Consider the following 26,026-nt stretch of genomic DNA (forward strand, 5'->3'; position numbering starts at 1 on the left):
GGACTCCAACCCGGCACCTATCGCTGTTATATTCTAGAGAAAACTAACGTTAAATATGGGTTTGTTGCACCAGCAGTGACATGTGAGCATGTTTGAACTGAAATAATATGACGAAGAGTTCAGCGCTCACTGGGAATAGAGCCCCACAATATCGTTGTTGACTACACACAAAGAGACGTCAGCTACCGAATTTTTCTCCACCAGCTGCTCAGAATAGCATCTTGAACTTACAGTCATCTCGCAAATAGTTCTGTGTCTCACTGGGAGTTAAAAACGTCGGATATCGTTAGTGTTGACAGCGAATGAAAATACATTAAAAATCAAAATTATTATCCACCAGCAGATAGGTGTTCTCATGCTAGAGCTTGATAATACATAATTAAATCTTTAGTGCCGGGCCAGGATTCGATCCCATTCACGCATAATATGTGAAGGTGTTGAGGAATCTGCAGTTTTGAACAAACAACAAATTGTAGTCGAGCTGTATTGCCACGAAGGGATCAAATATCGCGTTAAGGGCGGTCTGAGTTGCATTCCCAGTTCAGAACCAATTTTATCGACATACAGAAGCTCAAATAAAAGATGGAATAAGTGTCCTGTGACCATACATAGCGTTTGTGTCGTCACTTGAAATAAATAACTAGTATAAGAAAGGTTACTGGTGATAGAGCTTCTACATGTCGCCACTCCAGACTTTATTGTGGTTCAACCTAACGTCTACTTGGTAAAGAAGGAATATCATCTTTAATGTGAATTTTCAGACCACGCAGCCATTATATCTCCTTCACTTGGTGTAGCCAGGAGAATATGGAATCTGTCTCTCCCTATCTAAAATCATTGACAGAAGTGGGAATCGAACCCAGACCATAGGTATAACAACCTACCATCCGTCCAACAGACCACGAAATCCTCTTCTCTCCGAGTCATTTTTCTATCGTAACGCAGTTGCGCCACACTGGATGAGAATTCTGACACACAGGCTCCCTGTAGTAATTTGCAGCATGTTCAGTAAATTCATTTACTTGGTTGACCGAATCACCATGAACTAGCTGCCTCGGCTACCCAGTGCATACATTCGACTATTTTGTAATCACAGAAATAAAATCACGTTACTGCCACCTACACACAACTGCCAACATTGTAGGATGCAGAAGTTTAAATAGGAAGTGTTCCTTTCCACTTGAGCTATTCTATTGCGCTATCTGTTACTAGAAAACGTCGTTCAGTCCAAAAGAAAAGCTGTAACTGTTTGTCTCTCAGAAGTCAAGACCTGGCCATATGCATAATCTCACAGTGCTGTGGAATCCAAAAGTTCTGGAGGAATAGTTGCCGAACTCTGGAGCTGTTGTAGCTACGTGTCAGCCTGTAGCATAGATAAGATGTCGCGAGTTCGAATACATTCAGTGCTACATTTTTTAAAACGCAATTCTGCTCTCTGCTGAAGTTATCAATCTAATGGAACTTTGAACATAATTCCCTTCACTTCTCAACCCAAAGTAGTCGCATGTGGAAAAAGGACTAACTACTGTGACATTTTGTTCTATTCAGGTTTAATAGACAGCAGGCAGCAGATGCATCTCGAAGATGTGCAGGGAGAGCGCATCGTGAATAATATGTCAGAAAAGTATTTTCTACATTAGCCGTCGTGTGGTAGTGATATTTGATTCTTTTTCAAACTTTGATTGACAGCTTTAACTCAGAACAAATTTTCTACATGCATGTAATCAATAAACTGCATGTGCATTGTCAGACTGTCATAGGTAACATCAGAGAATTCGCATATATCGTTGATGATTAATTTCTCTCTCATATTTACTATTGTTTTAACAACACTAAAGGAAACCTTACGAAAATTGTGCACTGTATTATAAGAAATGAAATAAAACTAACCATGATAACCTTACGACGAAAGTATCTGTACACAAGCATGCCTCTATCGACACGAATTAATAAAATTCTACTGACTTAGATTTTGATTGGGTCTGTGTTTAATTGGTATGCTGTGTCATACTCAAGAGGTATGCAAATGTGGCATTTCATAAATATAGTTACGTATTCCTAGAAACCCAAAATTCGCTTGTCAGCAGCGGAAAGAGGCGTTACCTGTTGTGCAGCATTGTAAGTTTTTCAACATTGCACTATGAGCTGAAAGCATTTTCTTGCGATTTCCTTATTGATGTTTGATCTGACTGCTTGTAGCTCTTTCACAGAAGGGATAAAAACGTTTCAGTCAGTGAGACTGGAACTGCGAACCGTAACAGACGCTGTTCCACAGGTCAGCACGTTACCACAGAGCTGGCGAGGAGGTATGGGTCTCAGCTTCCTATTACGACGGCAATAGTAACTAGAACTCGTAAACCGCTATTTAAAGGTCGAGATTAGTTGCGGTTTCCACCTGCAACGACTTTCCTGGGCTGAAAACTGTAAATTTACAATCTTCTGTTACACCTCAAACGATAATAACTCAGATTATTCAATGGAAATGACAGGTAAAATCAAGTGAACTTTGAGGCTTAATTCCGTGCACACCAGGAAGTAACTCGTCGATCACAGAGTTGCCAAACATACGTTGCCTTGTTGCCAAATCTCAGTTACAGTACTAGCAGGAAGAAGACGAACCGATGTGATCCTACAGCGGTCTGGGAAGTGACCATAGCTGGTGTCTCCAAGTCGCGGCTGCTACGGCCTGGAATACGTAATGCGTCTGATTCGCTTTCTGTAACTAGGTTTAGGGACTGGAGCGTAGTTACTAATAATACTCAGAACTGACTGCAAACTGAGCATCATAAATCAGTAACTCTCATTATTGTTTTTATATTTCTTTCGTAAGTGCACTCAAAACTAAGAAAGTCATTCACAGGCGTTTTCGTGCCTCGCCGATAGTCGAGCACAACATACAAATAAAAAAAACAAAGAATGTGTGTGTGTGTGTGTGTGAGAGAGAGAGAGAGAGAGAGAGAGAGAGAGAGAGAGAGAGAAAGAGAGAGAGAGAGAGAGAGAGAGAAATAAAAAGCAATGAGAGAGAGTGTAAAAAATTGTTGTAAAGAAATTGAATCATGGTATTTAAAGAAATCTTTCATTAAAATGTCACGTTCCACATCATTACGAAATGTCGTATTCATGATCAATGGAACAAGAGTTAATCTAATGTAATCTAATCTAATCTAATCACATCATATTGATGATTAGCCATGAAGAGTCATGAATTACCGAAAGTTTTGCCAATACCAGTAATCAAATCTAAACTTGAAAATAAAAGACGCCAATTTTTGTAATAAACCGTGACTCCTATCAAGACCCTTTAATCCCTGTTATCTAACCACGAAAGATGTCTGATATACCTCCATTCTGAAGTAACAAAGTGTGCATGCATTTAAAGATGAAGTGCATGATGTGAAGTTCTGTGACGGAGATACGAACCCAACACGTAATCCGATTGTTAACTAAGAAAAATCAAATGTTACGTATCGGTTTTTCTTACGAGCCGCTAGGTGCCTGAATCTGCAATAAGGATACAAACTTTTGTGCCTAAGCGACAATCGAACAGCACACCTACCGTGCATCCACGAATATAGCTTAAGTATCAGTTGCTTACTCATGAACAGTAAGATGTGTGCGTGTTTGACCAGAAATAACGACACCTGTTGCGATTGTTGGCAACACATGAACAGACATTGAAATTGCGCGTTAATTTTCACTAGCAGATGGGTGTGCGCTTGATAAAGCTAGAAATGAAATTATGAATATTTTTGTACTGGATCAGGTTTCAGACCCACATACTTACCTTTGGAGGAGACCTAGAGAAGATTGCAGTCTTGGGAAAAGGAACGAAATGACTGAACTATACTGTTCCGAGAGATTCAGATCCTCGAAAGAGGAGATACGAATTCGAATCACAGTCCAGCACCAAATTTTTAAACGTCTCTAGTTCAATCAAGTACAAGTAAAATAAGAGCCCTGTCCCTTTAAATGGCTATCGGTTCATCAAATAAAATAAAATTTTCTAATGTAAGTAAGCTTACTGGCGACTGTATTTCTTTTTACCATGACTTCCGCTGTGTCATTTCCCAACGTAAACCGGCTCTGCCCAGTTGGTAATGAAGGAACGTGATGTTTAATGCGGATTCTGGATTATAACGTCTTTCTCTTGAGGTTACCAGAGGTAAAATAAATCTGTTTGTGCCTCTTAAAAGTAAATGCCTGAACCCACGCATTGCACCTGTGATAGCTCGTTCCACCAGACCATTGTGGCCACATTACCCAGCCCCAGGAGTGTGCTGTAACGGATGATGTGCTTAGCTTACAAAATTAGTCACGGTGGAAAAAATGCGAGTCTATTAAATGGTCAAGTAGAAGCAAGCTTCTGACGCAGAGATTATGCTATTCTCATGTCAGCAGGATGTAAAGACTCTTCTAGGCATCATAGGCTGGATGTGAAGCCATTTTGATTTTTCACAAATTCAGCAAATTTCTTAGTTCGAGAAAATCCACTGTGAAGTGTGAAGTTGCCGGATAATTCGATTATTACTGTTATTATTAATATCATTTTATTCATACTGCTGCTGTAACACAAGTGCTTGAACATCATTTAGTGCCTTTTGGTCACTATAGAAGTAGTTTCCCAAGTACAGGTTCTTTCCCTGTCTACGGAATCCTTTTCATGTTAATATCAAACACCAGCAATTACTCGTAGATTACATTAAAACTCAAGTAATTGACGAAGACGTTACTTGGTAAAAAAACGCACTGCCTTTTTTCATTTACTTTCGCCTAGAAATGGCTATCGAGTACTGACAAACCAAAAGGCAAGAGATCTTACTGCCTTCCGATATACGTTGCTGTTAGTTCTTCCACATGATTTGGTCGACATGACCTGTTTCAAGTAGTGTATGACAGACAGTGTTTTAGAAAATCTATTGTTTCCCTTTGCAATAAACAGAAGTATTTTCATTCTAAGCTGTCCAAGTACAAAATTTTCGCAATATTAGTGCAAATTTAATATTCGCTTCTATAATGTATAAAAGTATTTCACAGTCACAAAACTCGCATTCGAAACGTTGACCTTACACTTAGTCGCTGACCATAAATTCTAGCTTAGAGTGACACCAGTTTAAATAACCTAATGTAGCGAAGACTGTTTGCCAGTGCTCTTTCTCACCGGAAAATACGCAATTGACTCATTTGGCCCCATAAGTACACTGTAACAGTAATTTCTGTGTGAAATTTGTCAGTAAGCTTTCGCCTTCCAACCGGCAAAATACGGAAGAGTACGGTCGGTAAACAATTCACAAACCACGATTTAGTGCCGATAAGACGATTTCTTTAAACATTGTCGAAGCTGAGGGAAACTAGTTTATGCTTAAATCGTCTTAAGCAGCAACGTTCACAGATATCTCAAATAGGAAAAAGCTGAATATCCAGGTACGAAGGTTGTGAAACAAACTTCCCACAGTTTGTGTCAGGTTGATCTTTTCGTCTGATAACACTGCTTAAGTATTTTGTCTAGGAGGTATCACAAGTAGTATCCCTGTAGCTGTGGGAATCATTGGTTGAAAACGAGTTTAACACCAATGGGTACAGTGCTGCTATATTTTCAAAATTATTATCAACCTAAGTCTGAGTTCATCCACAAACTGAGGCGTATTTATAATATTGAAGCTAGACTGTGTAGTCTTTCTTGAGTGGTCATTGGAAGGCGTTTACACACACGTATACAATACTATGAATACTTCGAACGCTATGGTTAACGTTGCTCTCATAAACTACTTTTTTTTAAAATTCTTCTGGGTCTTAAGCGTGCAATATGTGTTGTAGATACAGTCTCAGACCAAAAAATTGACCGCCGAGTCGTTCACGTAAGGTGGACAATACAGTCATGCTCCTCTCAGAATTCTATGTCTGGCAATATGCTCGATCTAGCAACATGTAGACTGCGGCACTTCCCAGAGGAAGTCTTGACTCCAGTCTTAGTACATTACTCTTGACTACGACCGTAGTCTTGAGGTTAAACGCGAGACCAGCTAATATGATATTGTAGATTCGCTTGAATTACACTCATAGCTTCAGCACCGAGAGGAAAGGGGCGATAAAAATGTTGTCGATATGTGCTTTCGGTCGCCAGACGTCATATTAGCTGGTCTCGCGTTTTACCTCAAGACTACGGTCGTGTTCCATCAGCGGTATAATTAAAATGATATTAATAATAACAGTAATAATCGAATTATCCGGCAACTTCACACTTCACAGTGGATTTTCTCGAACTAAGAAATTTGCTGAATTTGTGAAAAATCAAAATGGCTTCACATCCAGCCTATGATGCCTAGAAGAGTCTTTACATCCTGCTGACATGAGAATAGCATAATCTCTGCGTCAGAAGCTTGCTTCTACTTGACCATTTAATAGACTCGCATTTTTTCCACCGTGACTAATTTTGTAAGCTAAGCACATCATCCGTTACAGCACACTCCTGGGGCTGGGTAATGTGGCCACAATGGTCTGGTGGAACGAGCTATCACAGGTGCAATGCGTGGGTTCAGGCATTTACTTTTAAGAGGCACAAACAGATTTATTTTACCTCTGGTAACCTCAAGAGAAAGACGTTATAATCCAGAATCCGCATTAAACATCACGTTCCTTCATTACCAACTGGGCAGAGCCGATTTACGTTGGGAAATGACACAGCGGAAGTCATGGTAAAAAGAAATACAGTCGCCAGTAAGCTTACTTACATTAGAAAATTTTATTTTATTTGATGAACCGATAGCCATTTAAAGGGACAGGGCTCTTATTTTACTTGTACTTGATTGAACTAGAGACGTTTAAAAATTTGGTGCTGGACTGTGATTCGAATTCGTATCTCCAGTTTCGAGGATCTGAATCTCTCAGAACAGTATAGTTCAGTCATTTCGTTCCTTTTCCCAAGACTGCAATCTTCTCTAGGTCTCCTCCAAAGGTAAGTATGTGGGTCTGAAACATGATCCAGTACAAAAATATTCATAATTTCATTTCTAGCTTTATCAAGTGCACACCCACCTGCTAGTGAATATTAACGCGCAATTTCAATGTCTGTTCATGTGTTGCCAACAATCGCAACAGGTGTCGTTATTTCTGGTCAAACACGCACACATCTTACTGTTCATGAGTAAGCAACTGATACTTAAGCTATATTCGTGGATGCATGGTAGGTGTGCAGTTCGATTGTCGCTTAGGCACAAAAGTTTGTATCCTTATTTTAGATTCAGACACCTAGCGGCTCGTAAGAAAAACCGATACGTAACATTTGATTTTTCTTAGTTAACAATCGGATTACGTGTTGGGTTCGTACCTCCGTCACAGAACTTCACATCATGCACTTCATCTTTAAATGCATGCACACTTTGTTACTTCAGAATGGAGGTATATCAGACATCTTTCGTGGTTAGATAACAGGGATGAAAGGGTCTTGATAGGAGTCACGGTTTATTACAAAAATTGGCGTCTTTTATTTTCAAGTTTAGATTTGATTACTGGTATTGGCAAAACTTTCGGTAATTCATGACTCTTCATGGCTAATCATCAATATGATGTGATTAGATTAGATTAGATTACATTAGATTAACTCTTGTTCCATTGATCATGAATACGACATTTCGTAATGATGTGGAACGTGACATTTTAATGAAAGATTTCTTTAAATACCATGATTCAATTTCTTTACAACAATTTTTTACACTCTCTCTCATTGCTTTTTATTTCTCTCTCTCTCTCTCTCTCTCTCTCTTTCTCTCTCTCTCTCTCTCCCTCGGACACACACACACACACACACACACACACATTCTTTGTTTTTTTTATTTGTATGTTGTGCTCGACTATCGGCGAGGCACGAAAACGCCTGTGAATGACTTTCTTAGTTTTGAGTGCACTTACGAAAGAAATAGAAAAACAATAATGAGAGTTACTGATTTATGATGCTCAGTTTGCAGTCAGTTCTGAGTATTATTAGTAACTACGCTCCAGTCCCTAAACCTAGTTACAGAAAGCGAATCAGACGCATTACGTATTCCAGGCCGTAGCAGCCGCGACTTGGAGACACCAGCTATGGTCACTTCCCAGACCGCTGTAGGATCACATCGGTTCGTCTTCTTCCTGCTAGTACTGTAACTGAGATTTGGCAACAAGGCAACGTATGTTTGGCAACTCTGTGATCGACGAGTTACTTCCTGGTGTGCACGGAAATTAAGCCTCAAAGTTCACTTGATTTTACCTGTCATTTCCATTGAATAATCTGAGTTATTATCGTTTGAGGTGTAACAGAAGATTGTAAATTTACAGTTTTCAGCCCAGGAAAGTCGTTGCAGGTGGAAACCGCAACTAATCTCGACCTTTAAATAGCGGTTTACGAGTTCTAGTTACTATTGCCGTCGTAATAGGAAGCTGAGACCCATACCTCCTCGCCAGCTCTGTGGTAACGTGCTGACCTGTGAAACAGCGTCTGTTACGGTTCGCAGTTCCAGTCTCACTGACTGAAACGTTTTTATCCCTTCTGTGAAAGAGCTACAAGCAGTCAGATCAAACATCAATAAGGAAATCGCAAGAAAATGCTTTCAGCTCATAGTGCAATGTTGAAAAACTTACAATGCTGCACAACAGGTAACGCCTCTTTCCGCTGCTGACAAGCGAATTTTGGGTTTCTAGGAATACGTAACTATATTTATGAAATGCCACATTTGCATACCTCTTGAGTATGACACAGCATACCAATTAAACACAGACCCAATCAAAATCTAAGTCAGTAGAATTTTATTAATTCGTGTCGATAGAGGCATGCTTGTGTACAGATACTTTCGTCGTAAGGTTATCATGGTTAGTTTTATTTCATTTCTTATAATACAGTGCACAATTTTCGTAAGGTTTCCTTTAGTGTTGTTAAAACAATAGTAAATATGAGAGAGAAATTAATCATCAACGATATATGCGAATTCTCTGATGTTACCTATGACAGTCTGACAATGCACATGCAGTTTATTGATTACATGCATGTAGAAAATTTGTTCTGAGTTAAAGCTGTCAATCAAAGTTTGAAAAAGAATCAAATATCACTACCACACGACGGCTAATGTAGAAAATACTTTTCTGACATATTATTCACGATGCGCTCTCCCTGCACATCTTCGAGATGCATCTGCTGCCTGCTGTCTATTAAACCTGAATAGAACAAAATGTCACAGTAGTTAGTCCTTTTTCCACATGCGACTACTTTGGGTTGAGAAGTGAAGGGAATTATGTTCAAAGTTCCATTAGATTGATAACTTCAGCAGAGAGCAGAATTGCGTTTTAAAAAATGTAGCACTGAATGTATTCGAACTCGCGACATCTTATCTATGCTACAGGCTGACACGTAGCTACAACAGCTCCAGAGTTCGGCAACTATTCCTCCAGAACTTTTGGATTCCACAGCACTGTGAGATTATGCATATGGCCAGGTCTTGACTTCTGAGAGACAAACAGTTACAGCTTTTCTTTTGGACTGAACGACGTTTTCTAGTAACAGATAGCGCAATAGAATAGCTCAAGTGGAAAGGAACACTTCCTATTTAAACTTCTGCATCCTACAATGTTGGCAGTTGTGTGTAGGTGGCAGTAACGTGATTTTATTTCTGTGATTACAAAATAGTCGAATGTATGCACTGGGTAGCCGAGGCAGCTAGTTCATGGTGATTCGGTCAACCAAGTAAATGAATTTACTGAACATGCTGCAAATTACTACAGGGAGCCTGTGTGTCAGAATTCTCATCCAGTGTGGCGCAACTGCGTTACGATAGAAAAATGACTCGGAGAGAAGAGGATTTCGTGGTCTGTTGGACGGATGGTAGGTTGTTATACCTATGGTCTGGGTTCGATTCCCACTTCTGTCAATGATTTTAGATAGGGAGAGACAGATTCCATATTCTCCTGGCTACACCAAGTGAAGGAGATATAATGGCTGCGTGGTCTGAAAATTCACATTAAAGATGATATTCCTTCTTTACCAAGTAGACGTTAGGTTGAACCACAATAAAGTCTGGAGTGGCGACATGTAGAAGCTCTATCACCAGTAACCTTTCTTATACTAGTTATTTATTTCAAGTGACGACACAAACGCTATGTATGGTCACAGGACACTTATTCCATCTTTTATTTGAGCTTCTGTATGTCGATAAAATTGGTTCTGAACTGGGAATGCAACTCAGACCGCCCTTAACGCGATATTTGATCCCTTCGTGGCAATACAGCTCGACTACAATTTGTTGTTTGTTCAAAACTGCAGATTCCTCAACACCTTCACATATTATGCGTGAATGGGATCGAATCCTGGCCCGGCACTAAAGATTTAATTATGTATTATCAAGCTCTAGCATGAGAACACCTATCTGCTGGTGGATAATAATTTTGATTTTTAATGTATTTTCATTCGCTGTCAACACTAACGATATCCGACGTTTTTAACTCCCAGTGAGACACAGAACTATTTGCGAGATGACTGTAAGTTCAAGATGCTATTCTGAGCAGCTGGTGGAGAAAAATTCGGTAGCTGACGTCTCTTTGTGTGTAGTCAACAACGATATTGTGGGGCTCTATTCCCAGTGAGCGCTGAACTCTTCGTCATATTATTTCAGTTCAAACATGCTCACATGTCACTGCTGGTGCAACAAACCCATATTTAACGTTAGTTTTCTCTAGAATATAACAGCGATAGGTGCCGGGTTGGAGTCCTGGGAAGGAAAAAATTTATGTTTCGTCTCGTCATTTCAGTTAAAACATCTAGTTACTGCCGCGAAATTCCGATATGTCACATTTGACTGTGCTTCGATGGCAATCCGATTAGGTTCCGGGTTCGAATCCGTGTCCAACACACAGCTTTACCTCACGGCATTTCAAGTAAGTTACTTGTGAAGAAGCAATATTTAACATCTCTCGTAGTTCGTTAACAGGGACAATAGATGCTGGGTAGGAATTCACGTCTGTTAAAAGTGTTTGCGTTATGCAATTTAAAGTTGATATTTGCTAACTGATACTGTCTAAAATCGAGGTATATCACTCTCTGTATGTCTAATCAGGAATGACTGTTAGTTTCCGTCAGTCACGAAATCTTTGCTTAGTCTGCATGAGCTGGGTTTGAATCCATATGCAGAACAAGACGGTTCGTCGTGTCATTTAATGTTCATACATATTCTCAACTAGCTGCTCGTGAATAACTTAAATTTTTAATGTCATTTTGTGTTAAATAGTTCAAATGGTTGAAATGGCTCTGAGCACTATGGGACTTAACTTCTAAGGTCATCAGTCCCCTAGAACTTAGAACTACTTAAACCTAACTAACCTAAGGACATCACACACATCCATGCCCGAGGCAGGATTCGAACCTGCGACCGTAGCGGTCACGCAGTTCCAGACTGAAGCGCCTAGAACCGCACGGCCACATCGGCCGGCCCCCACCATCTGGTATCAATGCATTACCTTATAATCCATTATATATAATCATTTTCATAGTACACTTGATATTATAGATGAGTAGGACACAAGACAGGACATAGATAATGTCCGTTTGACGTCAATAGTGTGTAACATTTTACTTTTTTTGAATAGGACAATGTTCCTCTCCAATAATTTTTAGATTAGTTACAATAAGCTTACGCTGCAAGAGAATTTGCTTGTATTTTTCAATATGTGGTCTGTTGTCGGTTTGAAGGCCTTCCATAACATCGGCAACGTAGTGCAACTCCACCGAGAGCTGTCTGGAGTAGGGTGGAGATAGCAATGTGAAAGTGGCGAGCTGTCGAAGACGATCTTCATATTCCTAATGCGATTAGGACATCGTATACTCTTGACGACGTTTAGCACCTGTGCGGTCAGTCACCCAATTTCAGAATTCATTTTGAGTAATCCTACTAAATTCCCAAAATATTGTCTTTTTATATTGATGAGTAATATGGATAGTCATCACGTTCATGTGCCATCTACAACGCAAATTCAATGTTACTATACTAGGAACTAACCTACAATACGTTTTGTATTTCATAATCGGAACTATCTGCATTAACCGTCATCAGAGCAATGTCAGGGAACAGAATGCAGCAGTGCCTGCTTGAGGACCTGCTTGAGTCGTGTTCTAAGGAAAGGGTAGTTGCTGGTTCACATTATATTACACTAGCGAGAAGTACCGACTTTTCCTTTTCTCTGCAAACATCCAGAACTAAATTCAGTAACTAAATGCTAAGAATATATTTGCATTGTGCCAACTCAAAGATCAATAGATATGGATATAGATACAGATTTTTATATTTAAAGCCATTCTCGTTCTGCGTTGGAATAAACATCATTCATTATTTGCTTGTTCTTGTTACGATTGTTATTGTCATTCTCTCACTCGGAAGAGTCTTATGCTGATGCTGTATGAATAAATTATGCCATTGGATACAAAGCGGTTTAGTTTTGAGACCTAACCCACGAGGGGGGAAGGCACAGTGGTCTGCTTCAGGAATTCCAAGCAATAAAACACAAAAAACAACCCAGGAAGGGTTCGAACAGCTACTTTCACGCAGAGACATGCATTTGGAATCTGTTCATCGTTACGGGGTCAAACAAGAGGGTAACATTACTGAAACAATGATCGGGCTACTTAGTATATAATAGAGCATACAGATTTCAAGGAGGAAACGTATGAAGACGCAGACTTCCTCGTTATCAATATGTGCGGCATATCTTTCGTGTTAACGAAAGTAAATTCCCGCTTTACCTCTTCTTACGTGTCAAATGAAATGAATGCCATGAGGAATAGAATATTTGTTGACTGCGTCTCTTCTTGCTTCCATCCTTACCAACATATTTCTTCATTCTCGTGGTAATCATGACATTCTATGTGCATGCTGCAAACGATTGCAAGTGGACAAATTCGACATCGAGGTGCAAAGCGTTTGGTATCTTACATTATATTCAATTCGAATAAGCTTCCGGTGTATTTTTACTTCGTTTGTATTTTTAGATGATTATGAACGTTACGGAAATTTATCTCACATGCTTTATGTTGAATGAGAAACATTGAATGATCCGTTTTGCTTTCCCTACGTTGAAATGATATAATGTCGGCGTCAACAGCCTTCTTCCACGCCGGAAGCTGAAACTTGTATCATTCTGGATTAATGATAATTGAATGTCTCATATGTATACATAGCCCACAAGGCGACGTCAGAAACCATCAGGGGAGAACGCCGCATAAAAACCAAACGTGCGCGCGCGTCTCCACTCTGAAGAACCGTATCGGAGAATCACGGCAAGCATTTCGCTGAAGAGCTGCCTCGTCAGAGAGCCGAGAAATGGCAGCGTCGTAGCAAGTATTTGTCAACACTCTGATAGTGCATTTACTTCCGGGTGTAGGTCGGCGTTACCTCGCTAAATTCACTTGACATTCGTTTTCCACATCTAAGACTCGTACGATATAATCCACTGCAAGATGACACAATTAGAAAGTATATTTAATTTCTGGACTCCAAGAACGGCGTTCTTCACATAAGTAACACCTGTTGGTGCGTGCATTCGGGAGGACGACGGTGCAATCCCGCGCCCGGCCATCCTGATTTAGGTTTTCAATGATTTCCCTAAATCGCTTCAGGAAAATGCCGGGATGGTTCCTTAGGAAGGGCACGGCCGATTTCCTTCCCCATCCTTCCCTAATCCGAGCTTGTGCTCCGTCTCTAATGACATCGTGGTCGACGGGATGTTAAAACAGTAATCTCCACCTCCTCTGTTTGTGTGTTTAAGGTTGCGTTTTGAGGCTCAGGCAACATCGCAGTGACTATAGTCCGCCTCTGGCCGCCAGTGTGTCGTTAGCTCAGAGGTTCCCTTGTGCGTTGCAGTGCTTGTACTATAAGTTCGAATCACGGTAGAAGCCGCTGACTACAACCTTTTATTTTCCATTTTAATTAATGGAGTTGCAAACTGCTAGTAAAAATTTCTTATGCGAAATCTGAAGAATGCCTTTAAACATCAATCTTCGTCCGATTTCGACTTAGTAAATTAAGTTAATATCATGGATTTCTGCTTTGCAAATTATAAGGTGCTTCACTGTAAAATAGGTCCTGAAAAGATTCAAACCGACTGTCAACGATATAAATTTGAGCTTTGTTCGTCATATAGGTCTAATATGTCGGAAGGTTGTTTATGAAGTGCACCTGTTCATTAATATAGTTCCCATCTTCTAAATTTTTGCAATAGCATTTAACTGTAGACGTTTTGTAACACCGGCGTTAGCAATTCCTTTCCGTTCTCTGAAACCTTCAAAACGACAAATTTTTCTGGTTGAAATCTGATGACCTTAACTATCACTTCCGATCAACAATAAATACTTCATGAACCCGTACATGGAACTCCAAATGTGCAGTGTGCCTGCACTGCTACAGAGCATGCATTGCAAGGTATTCACACAGTTTATCGCATAGACTTACCATAAGGAATGAAACAAGAACTGTAATACACTTTACACCACAGACGCTCACTCTGGCTTGACGAAAACATCCAAACATTGACCAAAAGTTGCACAAATAATTAAGTTTGAAAGGAAATGAAACGAGGTATGAAGCATTTATAAATTCATCGAATGTAGTGAGGTGGTTTAATTTCGTCCCAGTCTATAAAATCAATTTCGAGCCATACTCAGCTCTTGCCGATTACCCGCCTACTAATCAGGGCGTCTGTCTCCGTTGCTTTTGAGCGTGAATGGAAATTGTAGAAATTTTCTGTGGAGCAACATTTAATAATAAAGCGTTTTAAATCATCAAAAGCGATGAGCGGTAGCAGGCGCTTTCGATAAAGAACGGGGGAGTGCAGCGCCGCTGCTGTCGCCACGGCCGCTGCCAGTAGCCAGCAAATGGATCCCGGAGCTTTGCCGCATACGGCGTCCAGAGGAGGACAGTCTGCAGGAAATCTTCCGCAAAATCGTTACTAGATAAAATTTGATATCGGTGTGTCACAAAGCGAAATAGATTGAATCTGCGCTACCATTACATTCACGTCTTCAGCATTCAGACAGAAGAGGTTATAAAAATATTTTATGCCAGCTGCTCTCGATCCACTGACATTATGAACAGAAACAACGCACGCTACCGCAAGACCACAGGCGTAATCAGCCTAGAGTCTCAATATCTTGGGACAAGTTTTCCTCCAGGAAGTGCCGCAGTCTACAGTGTTGCCAGATTGTGCAGATAACCGGACTTAGAGAATTAGCGAGTTGGCCAGTTTTTTTTGTCCCATGTCGAGATCGGCGCGGACTTAGCCTCTGAAGCGGCCGGCCGCCGGTCGAGTTTTTTGTCAAAGAGTGTACTAACAGCTGTATCTCTGTCCTCAATAAAAATTGGACGCATTTATATGGAATTTTTTTATGCATTTCGTCTGTACTACCACCTGCTAAAATATCTACTATTCCTCCTGAAACACCCTGTATATGGATATATGTGTGATGTCTGTTCTTTCGGGCACGTCCGAAAGAAAATGTTTCATGGCATTCTGCAACGACCTTCGATCTAGTTGTACGGGCTGATAGAGATTTCAGAGCTGCTTGGCTGTCTGAATAAAAGTGGATGCTACGATTTTTGTAGGGTCTACTCTAATTCTCCTCCGTGCACTTGCTGATAGAAGATGTCATGTAATACTGTGGCCATCTTCCCTAAAGAGATTCTAGGCAGTACACCAGACCCGGTACATTCATCTGTTCTCGACCTCTCAGCAAACCACTATATTATGTCTCCTGCACGGTTTAGTGGTTCGTTCTTCCACTGCTCCCTGCCTCCAACTGTTACATGGCAGGGTTTATTGAAACAGCTACAAGTTATTGTATAGTTAGTCGGCATTTCCCGAGCCAGCGCCATACTAATTTGGGATTCCGTATATTCTAACTATATCCAGCTATTTCCAATTTTTAGCCTTTATGTCCCTGCCGCTGTCTCCATTTTAAGCCACAGGTGTAAGGCTGGCATGTCTAGCGTAATATCAATCCCAAGAGTGGATGTCCTGCTAATTCCATCTGTTTGTGAAAGCAGATCAGTCTCTGCACTTTGCCAGACTCCCTAGCAGCCACCTTCTGTTCGACTTTGTTCATATTATTGGCCTATAAATTACCAATGGTCTTTTTACAGAGGTGTATATCCAGTAAGTAGTGGGTTTAGACCCAATTTTACCCTACAGCAGCTTCTAGTGCTTATAAGATTGTCTTTCGCAGTGGAAAAAATTATTTATGTGAGGTGTTCATAATATTTTTCCATCTAGGGCTACCTCTAGATACATTACAACCCAGCTATATGTATGTTCAATAAAAATTGGACACATGTTATATGTCATTGTTTCTGCAATTTGTTTATACTACCATCTCCTACAATAATTACTATTTCTCCTGAAACATCCTGTATAATTATTTGGCTCTCGACGGGTCATCTAAAGTTTTCAGTGCTAGACGCACGGCATCGTCCGAACCCTGACGCACGACATCGTCCGAACCCTCGCGGGAATACAGTGTGGCCGCGAGCGAGTGGAATAATGGTCGGTGAGGAGGGGGGTGGGGGAGGGAGGGGGGAGTACCGCACATGTGGTATACGGCAAAGATGGGAATTCGCGTCTGATGAGGAGCGTGTGTGGATATGTGCTGCAGAGAGGTTGGTTGCTGTGTCCCGACAGTGCCCACCGTCGGAGCTTCGAGTCCTCCCTCCGGCATTGTCCATAGTTTAAGTTAGATTAAGTAGTGTGTAAGCTTACTTGGTCCCATACGTTCTCACCACAAATTTACAAAATTTTAAATCCAAAATACTGCATCTCGGTTCCTACAATAGTGCAATAAGTGCGCACTGGTTAGATGTAACTGAAGTGAGTCTCCATCTCGGATTGTGGTTAAGGGCGAACCCCAAGCGAATGGCCACGAACAGTTGGGAGCGGAAACTTTTCATCGGAACCATGTTGAAGGACCATGATATGCGATCGTTAGAGTGACTGCAGAAAGTTCAGTTTATAAATACATACATACGTAGCAAAATTTATCATGTCACAGCTGTCTTACCGATACTGCAGGTCACTGCACATAAAATATTAGCTGTAGCCTCTTGGTATGTGTGGAAACAAAATATCTTCAAAGTACCCTTCCACACGGCGACTTTGCACAGGCAAAACAGAGGACTTGGAATTAAAGACGTGCCTTTAAACTAATACATGCCACTAAGACAAGCATCACGAAACTTCTGTTCCTCTCGCTAGATCCTGGAGATAGGAACGCTCCTGTTAATGTAGCACGCCAGCCTAGATTACGTCCGAAAGTACTATGGCGATTGGAGCTGTATAAGACTTCCACCAGCACAAACCAACACTAGAACCGTCTATGATTATACTACCAGACATCGTCTACACAAACCAATTCCGGTGAATTAACCTACAAAAAACTGGAGAAACGTCTGGAAAAATATCAACAATAAAATTATACCAACTAGAGTCAGTGCCGTATGGTGCGACGTTGTAAACGAAACCATACCCTCAGCGTAACGATTATGAAAAATCAAATTGAGACCATCTTCATACTGCGACAAATGTGGGCTTCTAGAAACTGTAGCGCACATCTTCTTATGTGAAAATAGAATCAGAATTTGGAACTGAACTACGAAGAAATTAGCACTATCCACAGAACCGCAGAAAGTCATATACCGATAACTGAAGCTTTAAACCTGACTGGAAATGTTACCCGTCCGCAAAGAATAACAGTTATTCGTGGCTTCTGGGACAGTTTGTGTTGTACGTCGTAATAAACAAAACTTAGAACTTAGAAGAGTGCATGTTTTATATTGCAGAAGAACATTTTAAGCTGAAGAAGAATAACAAATATAAGGAATGTTTTAAAAAATTTTTATCTATTGCTTTATGTGGGCTACAAATAGATGGACAGTTTTATTGATTAGAAGCAGAATACTATTCTTTCACTTTTTTTTATTCCTGGAATATTCTTTTACGTCGGTTCTTAAATAACAACTGTTCTAATTTGGCAAACCCCCTCCGGCTCCGAAACTTCTTCCATTTGTTGAAAAATATATGGCTTCCTTACAGACTTCATATGCATCCAGTGCATAATAACTTAAATTGTGAATATATTTCTGAATGAATGGTTGTTATTTATTTTTCCGTCACCCTGTTCACTGTTATAAGTTATGTTCCACAAGGATCGCACACGATTGGAGGCGACAATCTGTAATTTATTTTACCTTAATTGCTACTTCAATTTTGTTCAACAATTTAAAGGAATATATGAGTGCAAACATGGAATACATGTGAATAATGCAGCTGCTCAGTGACAGGTATGGGGGAGGCACTGTGGCCAGGCCTCGGATTTTCGACCCCTGTCCTCTTTGCCTCCGCCTACCTGGTGCTGAAAGTCTCCTCAAACTTTAAAAAAAAGTAATAGTGCAGTGGTCAGAACGTCTGTCTAGTAAGCAGCAGGTCTAGGTTCGAAGCTCAGTCCGTCACAAATTTTCATCTGCTGTCGTTACTGTATTTCAACGCGCTGTGACAGTGCGGACGTCGGTCCTTCGATATTTAAGATGCAATTGTTTTTTGAGGCAATAGAGGTGATTTGCGAACATTAGTCTTGCCATCAAAATAACGGGACTCCAACGGAAGCCAATCCTTAGTCATACCTTCGTGCCGGAGCTAACCCATGCCATATACATGCGAATTAGATTGTAGTTCATATTTAGTCAAATAACGAATGGTCAGTATACAAGTATGCCGGCCAGGGTGGCCGAGTGGTTCTAGGCGCTACAGTCTGGAACCGCGCGAGAGCTACGGTCTCAGGTTCGACTCCAGTCTCCGACATGGATGTGTCTGATGTCCTTAGGTTAGTTAGGTTTAAGTAGTTCTAAGTTCTAGCGGACTGACCACCTCAGATGTTAAGTCCCATAGCACTCAGAACCATTTGAACCATTTTTGACGTATACAAGCATTTACAAACAGAAGAAGCAGGATTGCAGCGAACTGATCACTTAACCAAGTGCAACATAGAGTACCTGTGTAATGAGTCATTCCAGCTGCATAGCTGAGGGTAACATTTTTTAAGCAATTCATTGCAGAATTAATGTAATACCCGCACGATGATCTCTGTAGTCATACTGTATCATTAGCAGCCCGCGAATGTAGTACTATGTTCGTTAAATCGGATTACTCAAGCTGAGGCCAAATAAAGACAAGCGACGACGCCACAACACTATCTTTACTTAGGTAGGTAGTCAGCGCTAAATTATGTGCGCCACCGTTAACGTTGCCGTAAGCAGTTTGACAGCATAACACCACCACAACTACTGACAACCTGAACTATTATCATCACGCAGTTGTAACTCGCAGTGATTACAAGTTTCTCATGTTTGTCAAGAATAGCGGAAAGCGCCTCTGAAGTTCCGTTTCCATTACGCCTAGGCAGGTGAGAATCCTAAATATCAGTAATAGGTCACCTAGCGAAGAGAAGAGTCCACGTATTGTCTCAAGTTCTTGCAGTTTGATGTTAATGCAGTTCCAGATGGTTTCGCACTAACGGGTTCTTTTGGCTATCTGAATACTCATATTGGAATTATATAAGTGTAATTGCTAGAACGTTCAACTACCTTAATAACACCTCATTCTGGGTTGAATACGACTCGGAAAGAAACGTTAATTTGACGTTTCCATCCATCTCCTGACGTCTTACTGAATGAAGTCTGAAGTGCACGCACAGTTGTGTTGCCCGCCGCAAGGATTCTGTGAAGTGTTGTGGCAGCTGGCGGTCATTGCTGAATACAGACATGTGCTCCAGGAGAACTCGTCTTTGTTGCATTTTTTCCATACCGTAATTAGCACAATAACATAAGGCTTGTTCTGCTGAAGAACTTGATGCCCACAAGTCCTTAAATAAGAATCTCCTAACGTGAGTAATGCATGAAAGGAAACAGACTTTTGGACAAAACAATGGACAGCTCCCTGCTTTTTGCGTTTCCGATAGCGCCTACGATAAGAATCTGGTGTCATATTATGTTTCAGAACCCTAAACTGTTTATTTTTTTACCTCATACTAAAACAAAAGTTATGATATGAGAAGAGGAAATGACTTATATGCTTCTCAGGAACTTGAGTTTTTCGTGTTTATTTTCCCACTTCATACTAAAACAAGGGCGTTAAAATGAGAAGAGGAAATGAAATATACGCTTACAAGACATAATATTTCCTTGTGTGCTACTACTGCATACATGAAAGCCCTGCAGTTAATTTTTGTATGTTGAATAAATTTTGATATCACCTCACATTCCTTTGTGAGAAGGTTCCTATTTTATTGGGATTCATATAGAGTGGACATTTCATCACTGGTTAATATTCTGATGACTAATGACATGATACCCATTGCAATTGCTCCATGGCTCCTGTGAGTAGAGTCTCACGTTGGTTACTATAAGAACACGCAGGCAGTGATATCCGCTCACTGTGGTCAGAGACAAGGTGATTTCTTTCTGTTTATGGCGAAGCGTCTGCTGCAGTGTCCACGCTCAGCCAACATAAACAAATCGCGGCGGCATTGAGCACTGCTGATCGCTGCGCTTGTCGCGAGCCTCGACAACAAGAGCGCACTGTCTCTGCTAACGATACTATGGTGTTAATACATCTTACTTAACGTAATATGTTGGACGTGGGTTGGGTGAAAATTCATTTAGTAACTTCCCATCGCATTAAAATACTTTACAGTCATATTTGATGAATTATTTATTGTTGGTTGTCTCTCTAATGTTAATAGTATTGATTCAGATTGTGCATGAAAACGAAAACACCCACCCACCCACCCACCCACACACACACACACACACACACACACACACACACACACACACACAGACACACAGTCATTGATTCTAGTGAGGCTGACAACTACTGTGTGTTGAACAACACATGCACCAGTCAGTTCCTCTGTTGGCGTCGAGTGGATGGGATTTTTCAATTACCTTGCATTGCAAGAATTGTAAGGAGGAGCCTGAAAGTAAATGTATGCTAAAGAGCTGCGACAAAGCGAAGCCTGACCGATTATCAGATAATTGTCGACATGGGTTTTGTGAACGAGTATACTTTTAGTAGCCGCGCGGTATTAGCCGAGCGGTCTGGGCACTCCAGTCATGGGCTGTGTGGCTGATCCCGGCGGAGGTTCGAGTCCTCCCTCAGGCATGAGTTTGTGTGTTTGTCCTTAGGATAATTTAGGTTAAGTAGTGTGTAAGCTTAGGTACTATGCTCCTTCAGAGCCCCAGTAAAAAATATACACTCATCAATGCACGTGTCCCCACCAACATCGAAAATAAGAAAAACACCGAAAATGTCGAAAAATTCTGGTTCAAAATGGTTCAAATGGCTCTGAGCACTATGCGACTTAACTTCTGAGGTCATCAGTCGCCTAGAACTTAGAACTAATTAAACCTAACTAACCTCAGGACATCACACTCATCCATACCCGAGGCAGGATTCGAACCTGCGACCGTAGCGGTCGCTCGGTTCCAGACTGTAGCGCTTAGAAGTGCATGGGAAAAATTCTGGAACCAAGTCGAAAATACTATGAGCAAGATTCACCAGGATGACGTGAAAATACTAATGGGAAACTTCAACTCTCTATTTGGGCAGAAAAAACCTGTAGAAAAATCTTTGGTACAAATTCAACACACCGAAACGCTTAGACCAACGGCACACGTCTGACTGACATTTGCCAACAATTCAACCACAAATGGACGTCTTCCCAGTTTAGGAAAAAACCAGTTCCCAGGTAACATGCTTAGCTAACAGGTGCAAGCTGCTTTCGTTCGCCATTCGCGACTCGCTGAAAGCCAGATTTTTAATTCTTTTGTAGCACAGCTACAAGCAGGCTGATAAAAACTCAATAAGGGAATCGTAAGACAACGCTCGAGCAAAATTCGTCTTGCTACTTTCAGTAACTCTTAGTGTCAGAGCGAAAACCTTACGGTACTGCCAAATTCATAATGCCACTTTTGTTTTCTACCGACATATTTTTTGTTGTTGTGAATACATAATTTTACCTATGAAATGTCACATTTTCATAATACTTGCGAATGGTACAGGAAATGAAATAAATACAGATCTTTTCGAAGTCAAAAGTTGGTAATATCCTACTAATTCGTGTTAAAATAGGTTCGATCGTCTCACAGACACTTAATGCTTTATTAAGATAGACTGCCGTCGTGATGTTTCTGTAGGAAGCTGAATTTCATTTGTATTAGTACAGTGAATATTTTAATTGCATTTTCCATTAGTTTACTAAACGCAACAGTAATTATCAAACAGAAATTAATCAGCAGCAGAATTTTCTTTCACGATATCTAAAACGATCTGACAATGCTAAAGTTGTTTACAAATTCTACGCCTGTAGAAACCTACTGGTTCTAACGATGTCATTAAACCAGAGTAGTTTTAAGAGTATTTCCGTCTAGAAATGAATTGCCTTGACGGTTGATCGATCAAGAGCGGGAAAGGTAAAATTTTACAAATATATGACGAGAGGGACAAGTGCTTGAGAGAGGACTTCCCTATCAATACAAGTGCCTGACAGACGACTTTTCTATCAATCTCCTGGATTGTTTTCTTTCTCAAATCAACATAGTGCGTTATCATACAGTAGCACAGGTGATGTAGTTTTGTTGCTCGATTTTCTTACACTGCGAAAGAAAGGTGTCTCAGTTGTGGCAACAAATGCCAGCTGTGTTGCACACACCCTGGGGGCAGAATTCGTAGCCCAAAACACACTTTTTGAATTATCAGATGTAAAATATCATGTTCACGTTACTCTTTCCTCGAGTTTACGTCTTTTGGTGGGGCACAGCCTTTATTTCTTCTTAGGAAGTTGACAATAAAGGCAACAAAATACGTCACCAGTAACAGTACTGCATAGGAATGGTCGATGAGTGACCTGATGACGTTCAATAATAGTCACTCCATTGATTTTTGTTGTTTCGAATTAGAGCATGCAGTACTCCTACACCAGACTTAAATAGTAATCTATCACATCTATCAGTAGTCGAGACTTCCTTAATGTGGAAAATCATTCATGCCAGAACGATCTTTGTTGAAACACGAATATCTTTTTCTGGCGTATTTTTACCAAAAGCACTCGCTCCAAACACAGTTCAAATCTTTCTAGCTGCCTCCTCTGCATTCACCCCTCTGTTATACCAAAAGAAAGCGTTGTGTTGCAGATGTTACACCTTTTTCCACTTGCGACTCAATTTTACAATGCTTAACTGTAGTTCATGATTTTCAAGTATGCAAAATCCAGTGCTTAACTGCAAGATGATAACTAGAACTTCAAATTCGAAAATGACGGTTGATACATACACTGACAGCGTGGCGCCGCGTTCACATGGGCGGCGCCGGATTTCAGGCGGCGGGTGGCGTCTGGCCGGTGGCCGGTAGCCGCTGCATTGTGAGGAAACGCTCGAGCGTAAGCTGTTATGATCGCGGCGCAACCACGAGCTGTCCTGCGGAGCTTTTTCTGGAATACTTGTCGTTGCTGGTGGGTAGAATGTTCAGCGAATTATCTTCGATGCTCAATCAGAATCATAACTTTAGACCGAAATGTGGAAAAAAAAATTGTTGGACATGAACAGGAGACCATAAGCTTAGAATGCATGACGATTACCATTTTTTCTTTTCTTTTTTTTTTATTGTTCATTATCGATCGTTGTGGTTGGTCCTTGCGGACGTCGCAGGACATCCTGTTCAAGTTCGGTGGTTGATCCTTCCACTCGGTTTTTTTATTACAGAGGCCAACCGGCTCTCTGACCGAACACGCTGAGCTACCGTGCCGGCTAGCACTAGACCACGGGCTCACACAATCCGAGAACATCTCAGAAGTAGACAACACTTCCTCCTAACGCTTCCGCATCTTACAGTGTTGCCAGATTGTGCAGATGGCCGGTCAGTTTTATTGGCTACGTTAAGTGAATAGACTCGGACCTAGTCTCTGTGGCAGGCGGCCGGCGGTCAGTTTTTATGTCTAAAACTGTACTCCAATGTGTTTCATTCACGTATCTGTGTGGCGCTAAAGTGTGGTTATGGATAATACGTATGCTCAGATTGCGAATGTAACATTATAAGTAAAGAGAGGGAAATGAATTAGGCGTCCTTCGTCTTCCGTAACATCAAATATATTTTAGTTATTCTATATTAAATGAACTGCGCAGAAAATCATTCACCAGAAGTAAATAACTTGTTAGCAACATCAGATGATATTAACAGCTTTCCGGCGCGGGTTAGCCGTGCTTTCAACGGCGTCATATCGCGGATAGCACGGTGCTTGCGCCGGCGGTGTTTTTATGTCTAAGGCTGTACACTTGAGATATTTCGTTTCCCATGAAATGGTGGCGGACGATGCTGTGGTGTCTTCGAAGCGCGAGCTTCGTCAGTGCAAGATATCTCATCACAGCTGAGCGTACGTTTTCTTCCTGCTGCTAGTCTAATGGACAATGGCAATACTGTAGACTACTTTTTTACAACTATGTGATCATCGATTTATGTTCGTGGGTGGTTTATAATTATGTTAGTAAAATCACTCGATATTTTTATGTCCTTTAAATTACATTTGCTTCATGATTCGTATTGAAGACGTAGGAAACGTAAGTTATTTGGCCCAGGAAGCACGTTCCAACATAAATTGATGCTTACACTGACATTTATGTTGTGAATTAGTCGTCTTATCCATCACATGGATAACGAGGATGCTCCGTTTCGCTACAGTTGTTTCATAGCCAACAAGGGAACCTCCCTATAAGTTGGCGCAGTGGATAGGCCTTGAAAAACTGAACACAGATCAATCGAGAAAACAGGAAGAAGTTGTGTGGAACTATGAAGAAAAAAGCAAAATATACAAACTGAGTAGTCGATGCGGACTGTGATGTCCTTAGGCTAGCTAGGTTTAAGTAGTTCTAGGTCTAGGGGCTGATGACATAAGCAGTTTGGTCGCATAGTTCTTGAAGCCATTTTTTGACCTTTCGCGTAAATTTTCTTTACATAAACGGCCGTATCTTTAGATTGCGTTGACATAGAAGCTCACTTTTTTACACCACCAAGGGACCGGTTACCGCAAGAAGTGCGATACATTTCGGCTTATTATGTCTACCCGTTCTGGAGGTAAACGGGTTTGAAAGGTTGGGTAGACCGATAGACGGTCAAGAAAGTGAGACTAGTAGGGTTCCGTTTTTACCGGTTTAGGTGACGAAATCCTAACAACGAAAACAGCTACGACAGCTACTGAAGATGAGGGCCGCATAAATAACACCCCCTACTCTTTATTCGAAATGTTCTAGTTGTAGTCGATACATCAGCATATTAATCGTAGCTACGCTTTCGATCCAAATCACGTTTACAGGAATGCAAATAGAATCCATTTGCCTATACACGTTGTAATTCACATCCCAGTATTAATGCTACCATGTTTTAGACGTGCGAACATTCCCATTGCTAGGTAGCTTAAGAAACACTTAGGCTAATGAACGTTTTCTGGCTGGGGCGAGTCTAGTGGAGAATTCGAAACAGTGTAGAATATGTTTGGCAGCTATGTAGCCGTTTATTTCCTGAGGTGGTGCAGAATTATCCCACTAAATTTACCCTCTAATAAGCGGTGACATAAAGGAAGAAAATTCATATTTTTGAGCCCAGAAAGCTCTATGGAACAGAATCTGTAGATCATTTTACCATTTTCATTGCGAAATTGCCGGCTTATTCATGTCTGGGGTAACAATAGAGGGCTGTTTGCCTCGGTTGTCTGCTAGCGTAGTGAAAGGAAGGTCTGGTTTGTTTTCGGTTCTAATCTCGATGGAGGCAGGTAGAATATCAGTAAAGCAATTTTAAGAAATTCTCGCGCCCTCAATACCTTTTATCGCTACCTTTATTCTGTACTGCCGCCCTGTGCATGTCAATATGACACTCTTGTAGAATTTCATACATGTTACTGCCTACTTTTTCCGCTTCTGTCAATAAT

Source organism: Schistocerca cancellata, chromosome 2, assembly GCF_023864275.1.
Source record: "Schistocerca cancellata isolate TAMUIC-IGC-003103 chromosome 2, iqSchCanc2.1, whole genome shotgun sequence".
NCBI classification, from domain to species: Eukaryota; Metazoa; Arthropoda; class Insecta; order Orthoptera; family Acrididae; genus Schistocerca; species Schistocerca cancellata.